This window comes from Syngnathus scovelli, chromosome 4 (genome assembly GCF_024217435.2).
Source record: "Syngnathus scovelli strain Florida chromosome 4, RoL_Ssco_1.2, whole genome shotgun sequence".
Taxonomy (NCBI): Eukaryota; Metazoa; Chordata; class Actinopteri; order Syngnathiformes; family Syngnathidae; genus Syngnathus; species Syngnathus scovelli.
In genome coordinates, this window is record NC_090850.1 from 18273157 (window position 1) to 18296864 (window position 23708).

At 41.6% G+C, this 23708-nt stretch overlaps 1 long non-coding RNA gene across 1 annotated transcript in view; it reads right to left on the bottom strand.

Annotated features, from left to right (window-relative positions):
• The window catches only part of LOC137840229 (uncharacterized), a 151213-nt gene that overhangs the window by 37910 nt on the left and 89595 nt on the right, over positions 1-23708 (bottom strand). Inside the window, exon 4 of the long non-coding RNA XR_011086733.1 lies at positions 4111-4227. This is a non-coding gene — a long non-coding RNA (uncharacterized lncRNA). The remainder of the gene's footprint in view (positions 1-4110; positions 4228-23708) is intronic.

Sequence of the window (23708 nt, forward strand, 5' to 3'; positions counted from 1 at the left end):
TGTCATCATTAGTCGAAGTTAAAATTCCAACAGCCTCTCTGAGCACGACGAGGGGATTGCTCCGGGTGGGGGGGAGGGGTGGCGGGAACTGTATCCCACGCCGGACCGGGGCAGACGGGGGTGGCGCCTCTGCAATTTCATTTCGTTTAAAAATACTCCCCAAACATTGTTAGGGTTGCATTAAAGGATCCTGTGTTAAAACAGGCGAGAGGGCGTGATCGCTCTGCTCCGCATTATCCAGCCTTGTTGGGTTATGCTAGACGCTACACGCGGCGGGAGACAGCCCATACTAACTACATTAAATCCCCACTGTGTTGTTCGATATATGGCACCTGTGGATAAACATTTGCGAGCCGTTGTCGGTAATTACTGTCTGAACAGCAAAGCAAACAGACGCTGCCAGGAGCCTCGGACACGGTCAATGGGGAAGCTCCCCATCGGCAACCTTCTGAAGGAAGGCCAGGCCGCGTGGAAGTCCGGCAGAACTTCACTAATGTCAAAAGTTGCACTTTGCTGTCCACAATTTTTCCACATGAAAAATTCTACCTACTGGCATGAATGTAAATGGAAGCAATCTCCACAGCTGCATTAGATGCATTCCTATCGTTCTCTCAGAAGGAAGCAATTTTGTCGTCAAATAAAGATATACACTACCAACAAAATACAAAATATGAGGGCGGGGATATTTTGTGGTCCAAACATCATAAAGATGCAAAGAGAAACTCACACTGTTGTTCATCTTTCAAGGTTTGAGAGGTCATCCTTCTTCCGAATGCACAAATGTGGAATCCCTCAGCCAACCACACAACACCTTGGAAAAATTCATCTGTATGTGGCGAGTACATTATTGATTTTTTTTTTTTTTTAACCCCCCCATCTCCCGATCCCTGCTGTCGAAACAGCGTGAGTGTGCGAGATCGGGTGGGATGTTTTTGTGCGTCTCTTCTATTTGTCTCTCTGTCATCGCTATTTGAGAAGGCTACAAGCGCTCGGTCTTGATTTGCATTTGTCTGACTTCAAGCCCCCGAACGACCACCGACATACTTTGGAAAATAAAGTTTTCCAATTTTCTCCTAGTACAAGCTGAATATCGTTCATGATCATGCGGTAGGGCTTCGGACTTGCATTTTGCGCCTAAAAACAGTGCGAGTACATTTTTAATCCACTCAAGCAAATCGTGGATCGAATTGCTTCCACGGGTTAAAAATCTACAAAAAAATAAATAGTTACTGGATAGTTGTGATACCTTATTTGGCCAGGACGCCCTCATAATCAATCAGTGAAGACTAGCTCCAAAGCTATAAAATAACATATATGTGCATGTAATACAGCATAATTAAAATTAGGAGATAATGACTGAGAAATTGCAACAGACACACAAAGTATGGCCCACACACCACAGAGGGGTCAGAGCATGAGTCTCAGGGGTCTTTCTTTTTCCTTTTGTGTTGGTCCGTGCGGCCCGTGTCACTTCCGGCTAACAGATGGACATGGACCCTCCCCTTATGGACTCTGATTGACTCCCCAAATCAAGATGGATCTGGGCGCATTCACATTTGCACCCACTGAAAAGGCCCCGCACATTCATCAAAATGACACATGGGAGAAGAGGAATATAAGAAGTCGTCGAAGAAGAATTGATGAGTGTGTGTCTGCAGTGCGGACAAACAATATGGCCAAATACAGATTTTCAAGAATGTTACTGGGTTTGGGTTGGGTTGGTCACTGACAATCGCAAGTAGCCTCTGAAAACCCAGTTAATTGTTGTAGTACAAATATTTACCTACAAGAGGCAGTGTGGTGACACAGACTGCCAGAAAATGCAAAGCAGAAGAAAGAATAGAAGTGGAAGAAGAAATACAGAAGTGAGGCTAACCGTTTCTCATTGATTAGCGTTCTAATAGATGATATTAGATAATAGAGTGACTCGCAGCTTTCTAAGAGTCGCAGGACAAAACAGCAGTTTGATACTCTAATTGAATGACTTGAATGAATTGAATCCCCTTCTGGGATTAATCGTTGAGCTTAACCATGACGAAGCCATTCATCAGCACCTTGGGCTTTTATAAATTTACTTAATCTTCTTATAACTTTTTTGTTTTGGTGTATCATGAGACCCAGGTGGCGAAAACAGTTGGCACCGGCGCGACTACGGCCTCTCTCCCTCTTTCGCAAAACGTCGAGTGCATTGCAGGAACAAAACCTTGCCGGATCAGAATGAGTCCTTTTATCAGACGTTGGGCAGCCCAGTGGGAGACCTTGAGAGCCCAAACTGTGTTTTAAGTGAGACTGCAACTGGTGAGGCCATTATCCTTTCACTCTTGAACCTTCCTCTTGCCTGTATATGCGTGCACATATGTGTACCCATATCTGTGTGTGTGTGTGTGTGTGTGTGTGTGTGTGTGTGTCCTTCCCCTGCCTTGAAAGCCCCTGAAGCCTCGGGGAGCCGTGGAAAATCAATACTCTTCGGCAGCTCCCCCCTCTTTATTCATTTAATAACTCACTACCATTGCATTACTGTTCCACTGATCTCCCATCACAGAGCCCAGACTGACACCTTTGTGCTCTTTCACCACGCTGGAGTTTGATGTAATCAGTTCAACCTGCACCCTCGTGCCTGACACATGCGTCAACGGCGACCGAATATGAAAAACACCCAAGTCAAAGAGGAGCGTGAGAGGGAATGGGCTTACAGGAAGTGGGCTTCAAATGGGTGCGAGGCGAGCGGGGAAAAAAATGCGAGTGATGCGAGGACATCTGCACAATGGACTGTAATCTAGACCAGAATTTTTTTGTTTTTTGTTGTTAACTGATGATTTCAAATATTTTGCATTAAGCTAAATTGAGTAACAGAAATATGAATGTTCTGCAGGAATATTACTACAGTGCAGTTCTACACTATTCCAAACTGCAACCAATAGTTGTTAATAGCAGGAAATAGCTAAGAAAGTGACTCAATACTATCCCTCAAATCTAAAGTGCTTTTTATGCACTTTGGTGTCTCAATAGATAAATAAAACGATTAACAATGAAAACCAGGCAGTTTTATTATCGTGAACTTCAGAATTGTCTTAAAAACAGACAAATGAAATGGGTTGGACGAAAATCACGCTTTCCTTTAACTGACTATTTTATTGCACGACCTTTAAAGTACGTGGCTGTAGGCAGTAGTGTCAAAGAAATCAAAATAAAACTAAACACAAAAAACAGATGTGGCGATTATGTACATTATTCCTAACTTACTTTTTTAAACGATGACATTAAAATGAATTCCAGTCAATTTCAGTCCAATCGTCACAACGTTGTCCCTGAAGCATTCTGGACTGTCAATACGCATTTAAAACATTTCGTAGCCTCATCATTTTCAAGATATCTCAGCAACGTAGTGTGTAAGCTTAAAATAAAGACAACAACCTAATGCACATGACATGAGTTGTTGCATAATGTTCCTTTTCACCAGGTGAGGACTTTAATCTGTGTGAAAGTCACGTTGCTGCAAAATGTGTGTATAAGTGTATGTGTATGGCAGCGATGTGAGGTAAGGAGGGGTAGGGGGTGGTCGTGGGGGTGTGGTCCCCCCGTGCGGGGCTGTGAGCAGAGAGCAGGTGGGCTCGGGATGGAGCAGAGAATCTGTATTGATTGTTTTTGTGCCTCTGAGCTGTTTAGCCATTGTCGACGCTGCCTCGACCAGCTGAGAGGCAAATTGCAGCGTTTACACCGAGAGGCATTTTCTTCTATTTTTTTAATCCATTTATTTATTTTTTCCACCCCTCCCCCCGCCCACACTTCTCTTTTTTTTTAACAATAGCAGTTGTATCTACTGTCTAGCATGTCTGAGGAATTCTGACCGCTTTATTCAGTTCACAGTCTTTGACGCAAGCATTCAGGAGAAAGTTTTCTTTTTTGTGTCGACCAACAGATTGTTGGTTTTAGCACAGCTTTGACGTGCACTATGTGCATCCTGCTTTAATAATGCATACATGTGACACATCTCATTAATGTTTCATGCAATATTTCCCCTCACAAATATGTCAGGAGAGCTTCAATCAAAACGTACGATATCAACATAATTACTTTGCATGTTCTGCGAGAATGTAACAGTTGTCCTACCTTGTGAAGTTTGGAGGTTTGCGACATTTTTTTTTTTCCACCACCCTTGTATCAAAAGGAGTTGCTGAATTTCTTGTCCATAATTAGAAGTCATTTTCATTTTCACCATTGCTGAAGCTGTATCAAGAAAAGAGAGGGAAAAAATAGTCTAGAATTATAAATGAATGGAGATGGTCCCAAGTCAAGATAAGTTTGCAAGTCATTTTATGCAGTATAAAATGAATACATTATCTGTCTATGCGTGCTGCTCCACCATTTGTGTTAAGGTTGGCATTATTAGTTAACCCATCTGTGGCATTTTGCATTGTGTATTAGCATTAAGCTTGGAGACTTTCCCAAGGCAAAGCAAAGTGGGTTAAAAAAGGTATCATTTAGGACTTGTCATATACCCATAATGAAATATTTATCCAAGTAAAACAATTTACACAACGGTAATCGGCATTCCTAAATAGTAAATTAAATGTTTTGCTCAACACTGCCTCTAAAGGTGAAAGTCTCCACTTTGATCACAAATCCATAATGGCAAGTGAATTTCGGAGATAAAAGATGAAGGAAAGCGCCGCTCCGGTGTGCAGCTGTACAACATCAACAGACAGGATGCAGACAAGCAGACGGCAGAGCAATGGGGCTGATGTTTTATCAGCCTGGAGCACAAAATGACGCCTGCGCCCGTTTACAATGTTGTTCTACCTGATAGCCGACGCCGGGCGGCTAAAGTGTGTGATTTGATGATGGTGCTTGAGCACATTAGGCACACACTGCAGTGTGTTTGCTCATCCAATCACCAGCAGGGAAAGTTAATGGCATGAGGAGCTGCTGTTTGCCAAACCCACCATTGATTGATAGCCCAGAGTGCCTCGATGCCTTCATATTACTACAGTATGGTATAGTGCAGCAGTGGGCTAGCACAGCAAAGACTATAGAGTGTTTGTGTAGTGTAAAATAGTCAAATATGGTATAGTATTAAAGTCTACGGTGCAAGATAGGAGTTTGTATTACCCCCCCCCCCCCCAAGCCTTTTATAAAAAACGCTGAACATGACCAGTGACCAAGGACCAGTGTGTGTTGTTGTGTTGCTGCACGGCTCCATGCGGCGAGCCTGACATTAAATCATGAATTGTGCTCGTTTGCATGTGTACGTGTGTGTGTGCGCGGGATTATTGATCGGCTTACGCAGCTTTATAGCACTCTGTTGTAAATGTCATGTTTTTACAGGCTACTGTTTGATATAAGCGCAATATAAGTATTTGCTCGCCGGCGCAAATTGCGAGCACAGTCGCACCATTACTCAGCAATTAAAGAGGCTTCCGAATAGCTACTGTATGTGGCTTCCTGATGCGGCCAAGTAAATAAAATGCGAGCCCATCTTTACTGCATGTGATGTTAAGTCCCTTCCTCTTATATTTGATGTCAGTTTGCATTCATTTTTGTAAGAGGCGGTAATTTATACCTGCAGAATAACTGAAATAACACCAGTAGACAAATATACTCTTCATTCAAATAGATTATTTTCTCCCATCAGGAAAAAACCAAAGAAAGTAACTGAAAGGAAGTCTTATTTCATGAACAACTGTTAAAGAGCCTATTTTGACTCTGTTGCTAACCAAAACAGCAGCATGTACCAAAGAACATGTTCAGGTGAATTAGACATTCCTAAATGGTAGATAACGTGAAACCTGTGAAACCTCTTCAGTTAAAGCTGTAAGGTGACACCCTTGATCACATATTGATTAAAAAAAAAATGGTTACTCACCGAACGAGTAGTACGTATTTATAATATTAAGTGGAGTCCAACGCAGGCAAGTCAGACTAGTTTCATATCCCTTTACGGAGGTAGAGCTCCTCTAAGTGGTTAAACTGTGCAAGTGTGACTATATGACAAGTATATTATTGCACCAAGAAAAAAGTGTTTACACCTAATCTTATTGCATGTCAACATTGCTAAGAGTAAAAATGCTCATTTTGTCATTATGTTGCAAGGTCCCCATTGTTTCTGTAGACATTATGACCTAAGCCCTACTAAATGAATATATTAATACATTATTTTTCAAATCTTTATTTCCAATGTTTTGGATTCTTTTTCAACGTTTTGGATCGTTTATGTTTTATGAAATTTATTTTGTCCTCATCATTTTAAAAATATTTTATAAAACTGTTTTTCTTCATCTGTTTTTATTTGTAACTTTTTTTGAATATATTTTTAACATTTTTTTGTGTGTTTTAAAATGTTTAAAGTGTTTTTAAGTCTTTAAAATCAATGTGACTGATGAACAGCGATAAACGTAGTATAGGGATTGTTCCCCATAAGCAATGAAGGACGATTGTACACTTGTGAAACATTTCCATGATGTTGAGTATGTCAGACACGTTTTATTTTAAGCCTAAAAGTGCCTGAGTGATGTCGAGAGCTCCTGGGGAAATCACCAGATGAGAGTGTTGGTTTTGTGAATATGCATGGCTCTCTGCATTAATTCATGCATGAACAAGATGTGCAAATGTCAGCAAACGATGGAAGAATGCATATACTATGACTGCCCGCCTGCAGAATGAAAAGCCTGATGTGCACCTTCCAAAAGCACGCAAATAAAAGCAGTACAGCACTGGTAAAAAAAAATAAAGCAGGTTGTGCTGCTCAATGAAGCAGGAAAAATAACTCATTACTTGTGTTACAGTGCCATCTAAAGATGTCAAGTGGCTTTGCAACTATTTGCAGCCAGAGGTGTTTTTTAATATCAAATATTTTATCATGTGACATTATTAATAAATCACAGTTTATTTCTCACGACAGTATAATGTTTTTCACGTGATATGAGGAATACATATTATTATTATTATTATTATAGTAATCTTACAAATCATTTGCATCTATTTGATTAATATTAGCATTGGATTTGTAATTCAGATTTTTTTTCCTGTAAAAAATATGGTCGTATACTCATGACATTGCACTTTCACCCCATTTGTAACCACAATCATACACCAGTGGTCTGATATGGCAGCAATCTCATTAAGAGTAACTATGCCACTCCACCTCCTTCGTTGACCTCAATATACTGTAGAAGCAACGGCCCTGAGCCTGCTCCTCTAACAAGCAAAGCATATTGTGTAGCTTAAGTTAAAGCAATTTTTTCTAATCGACAGCACTTGACCTGCGGAAACTCTTTTCCATTAGAGCTTTTCTTTACAGCGACTTCAATTTACTTGCGATTGTATCAGATGGCAAATGATCACTAACGTGAAGGTTGTTTGGGTCGTGGCTTACTTTCATTTATATATATATATATATATATATATATATATATATATATATATATATATATATATATATATATATTTTTACTTCGTTGAATTATATATTTTTGTACTTGTTTTTAGTTTCACCTATATGTATGTATTATATATTCTGGCAGTTTTTCCTGCAATGCAAAAGGAAATGACGGTTATTCAAATGATGGTGCACTCCTAATTGAATATTGAGTTTAACTACTAAATGTGGTCCAAATTGAAGCCTTACCAGACCAGTGTGCCTCGTATTTGACACCACAGATCTTGATGTAATATGTATATGACTACTAAATTCCTGAAACCAGAAGACTGCGTGTGTTGCTTTTGACCAGCAGAGGTTACTGTTATCCTGTCTACTCTACCCTGTCGCCATCACTTGGGGCGTTTCCCCACACATTCCATCAATGGCTGGGAACATCCTCTCCTTTTTCAGCACACAAAGACTGACACTAGGGCAGTCTTTTGGAGCAAGGTGATGTTACTCCGAATAAAGAAATGACAAATAATATTGGCGGGGAATGTAGCTACCTGCTGAGTCGACACATTTCTTTTTCTTTGTACTGCAGGGATTCACAAAAACTGGTCGTCAGCTGTTTGTTGATGCCAAACAGACGGGGGAGCGCGTGAGCAAATTGAATCCTGGAGCTAATTTGGGGAAGGGAGTATTGACGAAAAGTGGAATGGATTGAAGGAAGGCTGAGAAGTGAAAAGAATGACAATATTGGTAAATTGCACGTTTGAGTAAAACATTGTGGACAAGCTTAAAGTCATGCGAGGGACGTATTGGATTTTGAGAGGTTGATACGTAGTGCATAGGTGCCATCTTGATAACACGACTTGACATTTTAATGCGGGAGGGATGATGACCGTAATTTACTGAGACTATGGACAGCCACTTCAAATTTGGTTGTCGCCAAATGTGGCTTTGATCGCAAGTGAAAATTCAGATCATGAGATCCATTGCGGTTGACCACGACTATGCATTTCTAACTAATACGTAAATCCAAAGACAGTTTGTGGCAACTTTGTGGGACAAGTTGGAGAAGTTGGAGGCCTTTTTATGTTTAGAAAGCGAGGTACATAAAAAGCATGCTTGGATGAGTTTAGTTTAGAAGCACTTGGCCTCTTTTGTCCACCCTTGATACCAAAAGGTCAAATATCATGGCATAATAGTACTGCAAATCTGTTTTGTTTTGAATCTAAACAAATGCCTTTAACTCCAAACAGGTGAGAAAACAAACAACATAAAAAATAATTACCATTGTTCTGTAATCTCAAAATTCAAAAACAAAAATTCTCATCCCTACTAATAAATGCAAGGCCTGCATTGGTTTGAGTTTTTTGTTGCACACACAAGCGGAATGGGCTGCAACAGGGTATTTACTTTTTTAGCCTTCAAGCAACAGGGAAAGGCTAACGTCAGCCTTGTCACGAGTTGTTGCAATTGGAACGGATGAGTGGCCCCAGGCTGTTTATTGTGTGTAGGCTTGTAAAGACTATATACAGTATATACACAAGTGTCCACACACTGCTCTTTAATGCTGGTCACTGTGTCAGAGCAGGCCTGCCCCGGTGGTGTCATAAATTATAGTCTTCGGCGTGAGGCTGGCGCGAGAGCACATGGGCGACCTCGACTTATCATCCTGATTGGTCGGATGCTCGGCCTGCCGCGGAGGCGGTGTTCGGCAAATCATAATATTGATCACGCGGTATGTACATTAGTTGCTATGTATGGAGGCTTTCGTCAGGTTCAAAAGTATTTGGACAGTGACAGGGTTTTGGTGGTTTGTATCTGAGATGAATCAATTGAGATTTGCCTTTAACCTGGTTTGACGTGGTTTGTAAATTCTTCTTATAGAGACCGCAAGAACATTTTTACTTTATTATTTTTTTGCGCAATTCTTGTAGTACCATTTGGCATAAATATAGTTGCAATTTAAACACTCGGAGGAGTCGTACACCAGTTTCCAGACACAAAGCAATAATTAGTACTAACGAACTTAATCAGTTGTGAGCTGATGGCTAATTACGTTTCAAAGACAATGGAATGACCCTTGATTGATTACTCTAATTCATTGTACGACTGCGTAGAAGAAATGTCACAAATCCAAGAGGATTCCTGCCACATTCTTCTTTCCCCTCACTGCCGTACTTGCGCATGTGAGATTTTATGTGTTGCTGCATTCCAGGGAAGCAAGACGCACATGCTCGTGACAGGCAAGACGTTCCTTTGGGGTATTGCGAATTCCAAATAGTGCGGCATTGCTCTTCTTTGACAAGGAGCTCAACATCTGCTGGTGAGGGCACCACTGGGTCCAATTCAGATGAAATGAAAATATATAATATCGTCTCTGTTTTGTATGTAATTCAATATGGAATATGAATAAAGTATAAAAAAAAAAAATCTGTCAAGGGTGATGTGGGTGTTCAACTCCCACAACACGCACACACACACACAGCAGAGTTCCTTCCCAGTGGGTAGCAAGGTCACTGAGCTAATTAGCATTCATCTAATCTTATTTAATCTAATAATGCCGTAATAGGAAACACACGCACATGCATTGTCATTAATTTGGTAGGGAGCAAAATAAAAAATGCATTTAGATGAAGTATTAATGGAGTTCAGCGTAGACGAGTAAACATAATTGGCGGTACGATTCTTGATTGCCTCTCTCCACCGGGAAGTCAGAGAGTAATGCCGCTGACAATTTGAGAGAATTTCAATTCTTATCCAAGCCGAGCATCTGCATGACTTGAAGACCCCGGTCGAAGATACGACATATTTTAAAAAGAAAAAAAAAATTAAATAAAAATGCAATGGAACGACACTATCTGGTTTAGATTGGCATTTTTTTATTTAAAGAGGATATATCATAAAAAATGACCTTTTCTTGATGATATAGAAAGACCCATGTGTGTCACCCATGTTATCATTTCAAAACCAAAAGATAAGCAGAACTCAGTTTTGATTCGCATGAGCTTCTGATAAGCGGCACATACTTGATTACAGGGGGAAGTGGCGGTGGTAGATCGGGAAATATTAGTGTTTGCTGATGTGTCAAAGTGAACTGTTATATCTCCAGATTTTTTCCTGGCAAAAGGACGAGAGTCAGCCTGCCAACAGACAGACACATTTGAGAGCTCCCTGGGATTTTCGTGACCGGCATAAATATGACGCAGTGTGCGAAGGCAGGTTAAGCCCAATGTTGGTAATTTCACAAATGAACACATGGTAGCAAGTCTGCAAGAGGGAGGGCTGCGCTGTAGTGAGAGTCGTCACAAATGACATCAATCATGGCCATATCAGAGCAGCTCCTTTTATTCTATTTAAACGGGGGGTGCGAGTTACCCACTAGACTCAACCAGGTGGATACATACATAAGTGCACTTGACAACTGTCCCAAACCCACCAAAAACTGTGTTGCCACCCAGTGAGATGAAATTAAAAAAAATCTAATATAATTCAGAGATTTTGATGTTCACATTATGAATGAAACTTATGTCCACAGAGCTCATAATTTGTTTCACTGCGTCTCAATCAAATCCAAGGACACATCCTTGCTGCACTGGGACACACATCTTAAATAAATAAAATAAAGCTGCCTCACCAGCATTAAGACCATTATGATCATTTACAGGGGTTACTTGTTGCCCCATGTGAGTGTCACTAATATGAACAGGGAAGATGACCGCATTTAAAGTAAGGTCATGTCTGCATTAATTCAGCGTTCATATGTATGGTATGCAGCCGCGAGATACATTAATTAAAGCAACGGTCAGTAAACTGTATAAAAACACCCTGAAGGTTAACTAATGGAGAAAGGAGGGGCAAGTCAAAGGTGCATCTGGATCAGCTATTAGTGGTTGTAAAGCACTTAAAAGGTTCAATGTTAAAACTCTGCTCGATTCTACAAGACTCAAGATACCCAAGCTGTACCTAATGTAGTGAAGCAGCCTCTACCATGTTTCACAGTGGGTAGTTCAAGGGCAATTTAAAATTTTTTAAAAAGTCTTGATGGGCCACACACAAACGTGGCATCTGATTTCAGATTTCAAACATCTATATACGTAAGAGAATCTCATCCAAACTTGTAAAGTCAAAGTCAAAGTCAAAGTCAAAGTCAAAGTCAGCTTTATTGTCAATTTCTCCACATGCCAAAGACACACAAAGAAACCGAAATTTCGTTCCCCCCTATCCCACGGTGACAAGACATGGCTCACAACAGACAAACAAGTAAACAAGTATAACAAAAGCGTGCTGAATAAATAATGAATAAATAACACAACAATAAATAAATAAATAAATAAATAAATAAATAAATAAATAAATAAATAAATAAATAAATAGGAGGAGCAGAAAAAAAAGGAGCAAGTGCGCGTACAGCAGACATTCCCGAAAATAGCGCAACAGTGCCGCACGCTACGCAGAAGGGGGTAGCGAGTTCAGGGCCCTAACAGCCTGGAGAAAGAAGCTGTTGGCGAGTCTGGTGGTGCGGGAGCGCAGGCTCCTGTACCTCTTCCCAGAGGGCAGAAGGTCAAACAAAGAGTGAGCCGGGTGACTCACATCTCTGGCAATCGAGGTTGGTGTAAATGTCCTTCAGGGAGGGTAGCGAAGCACCAATAATCTTACCAGCCGTATTCACTATGCGCTGCAGGGCCTTCAAGTTCTGTTCAGTGCAGTTACCACCCTAGACAGCGATGCAACTGGTGAGGACGCTCTCAATGGTGCCACGGTAAAATGTAGACAGGACTGCCTGAGGAGCACATGCACGCCTGAGCTTCCGCAGGAAGTACAAGCGGCGCTGAGCTTTCTTTGCCAGTGACGAGGTGTTTTCGGACCAGGAGAGGTCCTCACTGATGTGCACCCCCAGGAACTTGGTGCAGCTCACCCTCTCCACCACAGCACCGTCGATGATCAGCGGCAGGTGTGTTGTGTGACCCTTCCGGAAGTCAACAATCATTTCCTTGGTCTTATTGACGTTCAGCAGGAGGTTGTTGTCCCTGCACCACGTGGTCAGAAGGTCAACTTCCGACCTGTACCGAGTCTCGTCGCCCTTCGTGATGAGACCCACCAGAGTCGTGTCGTCAGCAAACTTCACTATGCGGTTGTCGCTGTAGGTCGCAGTGCAGTCATGCGTCAGCAGGGTGAAGAGCAATGGACTGAGCACGCAGCCCTGGGGGGCTCCCGTGCTCAGCGTGATGCTGGCGGAGATTTTGTCGCCAACACGCACCACCTGAGGCCTCTGACAGAGGAAGTCCAGTATCCAGTTGCAGAGGGAGGTACTGAGGCCCAGCTCGTCGAGTTTGCAGATGAGTCGCTGCGGCACAATGGTGTTGAAGGCAGGGCTGAAGTCCACAAACAGCAACCTCACATATGAGTCCTTTCTCTCCAGGTGGGTGAGGGCCGAGTGGAGGGCAGAGCAGATGGCATCCTCAGAGGACCGCTTGGCACGGTACGCAAACTGGAAAGGGTCAATGGTGGGGGGGAGAACGGACTTGATGTGCTCCATGACCAGCCGCTCAAAGCACTTCATGATGATGGGCGTCAGTGCCACAGGGCGGTAGTCATTGAAGCAGGACGGTGCAGGTTTCTTTGGCACAGGAACGATGGTGGCAGCCTTGAAACACGAGGGGACGATGGCCTGCTGCAGGGAAACGTTAAAGATGTCCGTGAAGACACCCGACAGCTCCCCAGCACAGTCCTTCAGCGCTCGACCCGGGATGTTGTCGGGGCCCGCCGCCTTACGGGTGTCAATAGCGGCAAACGCCCTCCTCACACCGTCGGCAGAGAGGCGCAGGGGCTGCTCGTGTGGGGGGGGAGTGGACTTCAGTGGGCAAGTGCTGTTCTGGGCATCGAAGCGAGCAAAGAAGCGGTTCAGATCGTTCAGCAGACGGACGTCGCCCTCACAGCTCCTCGGCGCGGGCTTGTAGTCCGTGATGGTCTGAATGCCCCGCCAAAGGACGTGCGTCCTTGCTGTCCTTGAAGTGGGTGGAGACCTTGCACGAGAACGCCTTCTTCGCTTCTTTGATGCCTCGGGACAGGTCGGCCCTCGCTGTCCTCAAGCCAGCCTCATCCCCCGCTCTGAAAGCCTTGTCCCTGGCCCTCAACAGTCTGAGGACAGCCCCCGTCAGCCACGGCTTCCAGTTCGCGCGAGTGACGACGGATTTTGAGCAAGTCACATCATCGATGCACTTTGTGATGTAAGAGGTAACAGAGTCAGTATACTCCTCTATGTCCGTCCAATCGTTGTAGGTGGCTGCCTGCTTAAATAAGTCCCAGTCAGTGGTGTCGAAGCAGTCACGAAGTGCATCGGAGGCACCCTCAGGCCACACTCGAACCTGCCTCCGAACCGGCCTGGATGCCTTTACCAATTGTCTGTATGCGGGCAAAAGCAAGACGGTGAGATGGTCAGAAAGCCCCAGATGGGGGAGGGGGGTGGCTTTGAAAGCTCCCTTTTGCGCCGAGTAGACTAGGTCCAGGAAGCTGTCTCCACGTGTCGGAAAGGGAACATGCTGGTGAAGCCTAGGGAAAACAGACTTCAGGTTGGCATGATTGAAGTCTCCAGCGAAGATGGTGAAACCGTCAGGGTGCGCTGTTTGCTGTTCACTGACAGCCTGGTACAGTTCACCAAGCGCCGCGATCCTGTCTCCTTCGATGTTGGAAGGCGGGATGTATACCGCGACTAGCAGAATCGCGGTAAATTCCCTCGGCAGATAAAAAGGACGGTAACCCAGGTTAGCTGATTAAATTCATTCATGAGGATAGGTTTGCAATACCTGAGTATTAGGATCAAGTCTTAAGGAAAAGTCATGAATTTAACATTTAAGGTTCAACCACCGCCCAGGGGGAATATTTAATAAATGCCTTTGTATACGATGACAGGTATCCAGCTGAGCACTCATGTAAAGCGTATCCAATTGCACCAACCTGTCATATGATGTAAAACCGAGCAAAATTAGTCTGAAGCGTAACATACAGCATGAATGTGTAATTTTACCTCCAATTCAAAGTGGTCAGAGGGAGCTTATGCCAGAACTGAAGGGATGAGCTCGGTGTAGCCCAAATGGCCTCGGCACCCACAAAGCATCATCGGGCTTCAAACTGCTCAGCTTTACAGTGTACTGACCAGAAGTAATGACTAATGTTCAAGTGCAGCGAGGGGGAAACATCAAGACTTTCTCAGATTTTGCCAAAGTAGACTTTTTGTTAGGCTTTTAGACAACACATTTTAGGTCAAACTGTTCCTGTACTTTTGTTTGGGCCACCGCCAGAATGGTACAATAGCTAAAGAGCAGAACTAGACCATTAAACATTTCAACCTAAAAAATTCTCTTACTAAGAATAATTAAAGTAGCCAATCTATTAGCTGAATAAAACATTAAAAAAGAGGAAGTGGCAAAATGGATGGAACAAATATTTCTTCACTGTTAATAATGTAAATAAAATCATTCAACTTAATATGGCTTCCAGTGGCTTTTGAATCCATCTCATTTAAAAGCATTAACTCTGTTTAAATGTTGTTCTTTTATATTGAGTGGGGGAAAAAGGGTTTGTCCTGAATCTGTGTGGAAGAAGCTTAACAGCTTTGATGAAGAAGAAGAAGAAGTGGTATCACCTGCAAGTGTACCTAACGGATTGTGTGTTGTGATGAAAGGTGACACCACTCTAAAGCAGTAAACATGGCCATGAATCAAAGTCTACTAAAGCTCCTTCTCCTCCTCTGTGTATCTAACATCAGTGTCGATTTGACACTTGGGCCACGCTCACTTTGGAGTCATCGGGATGAGATGCAGCGCATTTGTCACTGTGGTCACATCGCATGTACTTTTTATCTCTCTGTAGGTCTCATCACTTGTCAGCTTCCACACCGGCTGCTGCCTTACTGACTCGGTGGCTGGATGTCTGTGTGTTCGGGGCGGGGGTCTCATTACTGTGGTCGGCATGTTGTGGCACGGGCCGACGCGTTATCAGATTAGAGCAAAAAAAAAAGATCAATTTTGCACCTCTGCTGATAATTGCTGACTTGTAAATGAGATTCCTATACTTTGACTCGTGGTGAAGCAAAAAAATGTCCAACAGGAAGTTATTTACTTCACTGGAGTGAGGACCTCCACCAAGGCCGAATATTCAAATTAAAAACCTATTTAAAACATTTCTTATTTTATCATAAAATGCCTGTGACATTTTTCATCAAGAATCAAAAATTATCGCACACTTTTCACCCTTTCTTTATAGCCTAGCTGAAATGAGCCTGTTTTAGGGTGTGGCCTTGTAGATGCGCCACTGCTGACTAGCCCCTCCCCTCGAGAGAGATGTTATACGAACCTAGTGTGATCTAAAAATTTTAAGGTAAAATACTGTGACTAAAGCGATCCCACCAACAACAAAAACGACTAATCGAGGACTGGCTCCCACTTCATGATCTAGCATAGCAATCCCCAGACGCCAATAAAATGCCTATGACATCATTTCTGCATTATTGCTGGTCTCACACTTATATGACCTCACGGTCCAATATTCTGAAACTAGGGTATGATGTTTGAAATGAGAAAAATAGCTCATAAAAACTAGCCTCATACGTGACATTCATTTCGATCCTCGATTAAAGATGTTTCAGAAACTCCTCGTGGACCTGAATTGTAAATCCAGAGTAATACGATTGTTAAGCAGTTAAAGTTAAAAACAGGAGCTCAATGGTGGTTTTACAGATCTGAGCAATACATTAAAAACCAACAATTTCAGTTTATTATAAACATTGCTTTCTAGCTAGAGGAGCATTATGGGATGGGAGGGCTTGTGTGGCGCTAATACAGCCTCCGTGACAGACTTAAGTACAGTCGTGTTCCAATTCCCTGGGGCATTTGGCTCCGCTAATGTTACACCTCTGGGCATCCAAACACAACTAAGAGAAGTAGCTGCGTGATCCAACAACAACATTTTCATAATGGAACATTCAGGAGACCTCGTTTCTTCTGCCATAATCAGAGTTGGGCAGATTACATCAGAATGCCAAGTGAGCGTCGGCCATGTTCGCTTGCTCGGGTTGGGGTGGGGGTAGAAAATAGAAGCTCCTGAAGCGAATAGCGGGCGCTGCTGATAATTGTAGATGACAAGCGGGGGAGCGAGCGAGGCAGTGGCTGCCGAGGTACACTGGGAAAGCCGCACTTCAGGGTTTCTGTCGTCATTAGCATGCTGCTATGTTTGAGGGCAAGAGGAAAGCCCACCATGAGCGAGATGTCGATTGAAGAAAGGGCGTGTACTTGGCGTGGATAAAATGGAGACTTAAATAGTTGTTGAGACGCTGTAAAACGTCTGAGAAAAACTGAAAAATTTCAAACAACTGACAGGTGTTAAGAAAGAGGAATAACAAAGTAAGATTTTCAATAAACCTGAAGTTACATTGTGTTTAGGCATCACTTTGCTGTCTTTGTTGGGCAGTTTGGATTTGCAAAACCAATCAAGTGGAAACAAACACGGGCTGTGAGAGGAAGACGAGCATGGCGATTCAATTTGTTTTGTGCTCTGGAGCTTTAATAGATGTAGCAGGGAAATATTGGGGAAGAGAGAAGAGACAGCTGCTAACAAGAGGCACGATTCTCCCTTTCATGCTTAACCTCATACTATGTCTGGCACACTTTTAATTTTCGGTTTGACACAACCGAAGCGTGTAAGTTGTGAATGACGGCGTATTTGCAAACGAGGCAGGAATCATTGACAGTGAACGCTATCTGGAAATCATGCAACATGGAGTTCCCTGACACTCGGTTAAATAAATAAATAAATAAATAAATAAATAAATAAATAAATAAATAAGAAGGCCCATTTTAAATTCGAAAAGGCCTCTGAAGGAGGACATGTTTTTGTTTATTTTTTTTCTACTTGAAATAAACCCAATAAAAGTAATTTAATAAGGAAAGCGTGCTAATGACCGAATGCACGGAGGTTAATTATTTAAAAAAAAAACTCGCCTACTGTGCTTCGATTTTTGAACTCAATTAGCTTCACCTGTCACAAATTAATACGCCCCCACACAAAATAGATTTAATTAAAAACATTTTTTTTTACTCATTATAATCCCTCAAAGGAAAATCGAACTCACACTCGGATGCACTTTGTTAATAGGCAAACTGAGTTCAAATATAAAAGCAGTCAAATTTGTTAAAGGATGAAAAGATGGAAGTGACATCACACATTTATTTGGTCTTGGAAAGAGGCCACTCACTATCTGGGACAAAATTGCCCTTGGATGCCATCGCTGTTGGGAATTGGACACGAATCGTGGCTGAGTCGGAGAGGCTTACGGACCTCTGTGAAAAACACAAGTATCTGAACGTGGCCCACCAGCGCTCTGCTTAATTGAACTGGAAGTGGCCTCCACGCCCTCTTCAATAAATACGCTTGGAGGGCGGCATGAAGCAGATTGAGGTGAAGAGAAGTAACTAACGACCATTTGTTTGCAAATTAGAGGAGAACTTTTCGAATGGCCTCCATTAAAAACTTGAAGCAATCATTTTCCTTTATTTTCCTCTCATTTTGCAAACAGTGAAATACTTTTGAAAGCCGCTTTCACAGTAATGCTACGATTTTATGACTCAAATCCTCATTTACTGCTAAACAAATAATTACATCGAAAAAAAAACAGCACTGTAGACGAAGATAGAGTCTATAAACATCCACATGGTTTATGTCCTATGAATTAGTTATGTCAGCACAATAATTAAATATTCAGAATAAGATCAACAGACTGCAGTCATGCAAATTGGTCACGAGGATGTTGTGACGAGACAATAAATTCCATTTAGAGGGTTGTGATTCAATTAAAATGCTTTTAGTGCATTTGCTCAAGCTCAATATGGATATTTAATTTTTGCTCGTGATTGTTGTCTGTGTCGGATGAGGCCAATTAAACTTATCTAGCTGCAATCTTTGTTAAAGTCCTCAGAGTGGCTTTAAACTTTCTTCGGGAGAAGAAGGAACCTTACAAGACCAGTGTGTATTTTAATCCTGCAAACAAGTATCAGTTATATAGCTTCTACTTTTTTTATAGTCTTGTAAGAGTGATTAATGACAAAAATAAATGCGTTGAAACATGGATATAATGTTGATAGAATACAAAAGTGTATTTGAAATATATCCATTTCTTAAGGTTGACAAATAACTGACTGTGCTATAAAACTCAATATCAAATGAATATATGTATTAAAATGTGAGCTCAAATAGCCACAGGATTGATTTTGAAAATGCAACCCAAGCGAAATTATTAACTGCAGATTCTGTTTTTGATATAATACACTTGCCGAGAAGTTTTTCCATTACTCTTTTCCCTCGCTACACCAATGATTTGCCATCTGCAGCTATCGTAAATGGTACATTAAAATTGATATTTCAACTTCTTGCAACTACACTTTGGAACATCAATATTGAGCATAAATGCAGGGTTGGGAATACGACAGCGATCATGGCAATCATTTCTTTTTTAACACTTCTTTGCAGTCTTAATACCGAGAGCCATTTCAAATTATTTTGGTCACACCATTTATCAACATGACAGGGTCGAAATGTACTACTATCGCTACTACAGATGAAGCTGGCGATATAATAAATAATGATAGATATATTAGCTACTTAGATAGATACGAGCTAAATAGCTAGTTAGCTAGATCGATGTCCATAGAATATGCTTAATGTCTTAAAATCCACAATACGCGGCACACTAACATATTCTTAAAATACAGTCTTGTATGTCTCCCAAATGGAATCCCCCTTCAACTGAAGTCCTTGAGAACAAAATGCGAGCAGACTTTGCAACGATCTTTCCTTGAAGTTCTAAAAGTTGGCAAATTCTATGCAACGGTAGGAATATCAATTCTGTCCTTCCTTTGCTTTTCAGACAAAGCGCTCGGCGAGTGAAGATGACCTCTGCGGAGTACAAGTTAGAGGGTGGATTACATCTGTTGTGCTTTGCTCTGTCGTGGATTTAGATGTAACAAAATCCCTGTCGTCCATAGAGGTCAAAGACAATTTGATAAATCAGCAATGTCTTGAATGAAGTAATCCTGCTAATTTCTGTAACACTTAAAAGTGATACAATGTGATCACTTCTCTAATAATGGAACATATATGAGGTTTTGGTTTCCTATGACAGCAACATGACCTGACTTTGTACCTTCAGGCACTAAATCATACAAGGAAGCAATCTGTTTGTTTTGCCAGCACAACTGTCCTTTTACACAACATATCACGTGACTTGAGCTTCCAGTGCAATTGCATGCTTGTTTACAGGCTACCGTATAGCACAGCGGTGGATATTTATAGTGCGCATATACCTCGGGGGATTGTGCAGGTCGAAGGTGAGCCTGACAGGAAGCAGGGATAACGCATTTGACTTCAGCACCACGGACAGCGCCATGGATTACCGATACGAAAGCAAAGTCGAGCCACTGATACTACTGGAGCAAACAATCAGTAATCTCACTCGCACAGCAGATCAATATCAAAACTAACTTGGCCCTGTGAAGACATTCTCTTTGCCAGAAGGGATGGTAAACGGATCTTTATATTGTATATATATATAATTTTTTTAACCACACGAGCAATAACATCGGGTCACGGTTATGAGATCACGTCGATAATAGCAGAAAGTAAAGAATTGTTGCATCGTTACCAAAAAGTCAACGTTTTTATTTTTTTTTGCATAGCATATTAAAGTTCTGCTAAAGTCATCACAGAAAGAAAGACAGTGTGACTTTTGCACTGCACTGTATATAAATGGTACAGTGTGTTATCTTTGTGGTGTGTGTGGGGAGGGAGACAAGCAAAGTCCTGGCGCTCAAAGGCATGACCAGGTGTCACTAGACTGGCCGCACACCGCGTGGAATATAAACATGCCAACATTGGCTTTGTGCATGCTTACACAATAAAAAATCAAAATGTAAAAAGATGCAAATGCACAACACTTACAAGGACATATTTGTTTGGGGCTCGCAAGAAGACACACACGCGCGTGGAGAAGGATTTCAATGTAGGAGCAAGCTGCTCGACTCTCTACTCGCGATTTATGAGGAACGTGAACAACATTCTGCGCTGCCGCAGCTTGATGCTAAAGGGGGCCTCCGGGGGAACTTGCACTCTCGCATAATGTACATCATTCACTTTATGGATTGTATAGTCTACGTGTATCCTACATGGAAAAACATTGGGGCGAGGTGACGGATGACAGAGACGGGAAATGGAGGACGAGTACAGATGACAACTTTGCCTCAGTGTGCGTGGTTTCACAGTGTTTTCATCATCAGGCTTCAAACGACAGTAAATCCCGCGTGTATGTGAGTGTAAGCCTGCACACATGCACATGTGGACGCCCGCAGTGGGTGTGCTGTACACGATGTGTGTGTTCCATGTGGAGTTAATCCCGAGTTTGGATGCGAGAATTACTCTCCCACTTGTACAGTGCTGGCGGGATTAATGCTGTCAGATTACATTTTGCAGGTCCTTGAGTTGGTGTGTGTGTTGTATGTTACGTGCACTATCGCGTGCTAGTTGTTTGTCATTTCATCGATTAGTGTGAAGTTTCAGCGGATTTTCTCACTTTACTCTTGATTTGAGCCCAAAAGATATGACATAATGCTCTTATAGAATTAGAGGTTGGTGATTTGAATTTTCAGGGATTATTTCCGCATATCCGAGCAAGAACTCGGTTAATTTTAAATCATTACACCCACGAATGCCCTACATATGACTGGAAACCTAAACACTTTTAGGATTTCATCGCCGTGAGCATCTAATTAGTGTGTTTTGAAGCAAAAAATAAACGATTAAAATAAATCATCTTTAAATCAGACAGACTTGCATTTTGGGTTACTCGGCCTCGGGCCAAGTCTACGCTCCAAAACGTGGCCTTTGTAGTTACCTTTGTGGTGTAATGTGACATTTGAGAAGTGCCTGCGCAGTGCTGCAGTTTGTCTTCTGTTGTAAATCATTTGGATGATTTGACACATAAGCTCTATTCGCTCCTTTCACATCATCATTTCAGCAGTAAGTGAAGTATTAAAATTGCACATTTGGAAGATTCCCGTAGATCTGGCAGTAAAGATGATGCCGTGCGCATATTATACGCCAGTTCCCATTTACTTTGCAGACAGCGTGCAGTCAGCAAGTGGTACACGCGACTCATCACTTCTCTCATCACTCCTGCACACGTATGCAAGATCATCCATAAGGTGAGTAAGAACACTTGGATGGGAACTAATGATTACGAGGTTGAGAACAAAGGCCGCAGTAGGTTTTAAGGTGACGATTTCCCAATGTAAACGGTACATTGGGAATACATTTAATGACATTTAAATTTAAATTAGTTGGTAGTAAATTAGCATCTAGTGTCTATTCACACATTGGCAATACTGATGATTATTAGCTTGTAGCTAATTCTACTTTGAATATTTTTTAAGAATTGTTGATGAATATATGCTTGTTTATTTTTAAAAATAAAAAAATGAATTGAAGTTATTCCATGAATAGCAATAAAAAAACTAGTCTATGAAATAAAATAATTAAAAAATTACATTTTTTAACATCTATTTTAATAGCATGACCTGTATTAATTCCCCATGTTGATGAATATACACGTCTGTTTTTAAAAATAAAAAATGAAAGAAATAAATTTAAGTTATCCCATGAATAGCGTTTTTAAAAAAAAAACTAATCTATGAAATAAAATTAAAAAAACATTTACAAACATATCCATTTTAATAGCGTGACCTTTATTAATTCCCCACGTCACAGTACACAGATCATACATAATGAACCGATAAATGGGTTTGACTTGGATTTCTTTAGAGGATTCACTGCAATGTTTACTGCTGGATTCCGTGTTTAATGATGCCAGATGAAAAATATCCTAAAGGATTTAAACATCCTTATTTAATATGCAAAGAGGTTGTTGAAAATGCACATTTCTAGACTCAACATTCTCAATTCCCCAACTGAAGTCATGCACTTAAAATGACTCTCAAGTTACGTTGGATACGGTAGGGAAACCAGTTGGAGCTCAAAAGGTTAGGAATCATCAGACATCTCACGGGGGATTATAGCTCGGAGCTACCGAGGAAGAGCGGTTACACTCAGGCCGGCTGTTCGTCATGAAGATAGAAAGCCAAAGTCACGCTCAAAGTCAGGCAACTGGGCCATGGGTCAAATATTGATTTAAATCGAAACATAATACGGGTTTGCAAAGGGGATGTCAATAGCGGGATGTTGTGTCATTTTCAAGATATTACTCAGCGACAGGATGTTCACCACAAAAGTAAAATATTATTGGAAGGAGTGACAAACTTGTAAAAGATGATTTAGTTCAGTGGTTTGGATGGTTGACATATTGTGGCATAGGTTGTGGAATTGATTGTTGATTATTAATGTTATAAAGGTATTGAAACAAAATGGAGGAGTCTACTTTGGGGTCTCAACAAGTATGCTGAATGCTGTAAGCAGTCTTATGTTTTGCATCGCCCGCCCAAATAACAAATCAAGTATGATGATCTCATTGGAGCAACACTACGATTGCGTGGCAACTGCTGCACTTTTTTAACTCGATGAAATTGATCATTCATTCACCCAACTCACCCAACCCAACCAACGCATCACATTGGGAATGTGTCTTTGGCAAAATATATTTCCCGGGGGAAATAAATTTCATCATCACTCCAATCCCTGTTTATGTCTATTAGTGTCACCATCGGTTGTTTGCTAATAGCAGCTATTTCTCATTGTTTACAAGAAGACCACGCTTGCCTTATAACACCAACGTGCCCCTCGCCCCTCTGGCTGATGCTGTCAAGGATGGGCTGTCACCAGATATTATATAACATGAAATCTCCTTAAATCGCTTTTCATCCAGCTGAGGGAGTGTAGGCGGTAATGAAGACAGCCAATGCCACCTCGGACCCGGAAGGAGCCCGAGGCGCCAATTCGACGTCTCCCTGTGGAGGGTCGACCCCAAAAACCGTTAGCATCTCACCTCCCACACACTTACAGTTATTAGACTTTTTTTGGGCACTTTAGAAACTCTGGAGTTCATTTGGAAACACTTGCTGATAGAAACATAAATCCATTTTAACTGCTGTGGTTTCACACGAACGGCAATGAGGACTACAAAAAAATGACGAGCATGAAGATAAACCGATAGGTGAACATAATCAAAGCACAAATGTGATGACATTACAGTCATAATACTGCATATGGCGATTTTTTCAGTCAAAATATTACTACACGTGTATATACATACACACACACACACACATATATATATATATATATA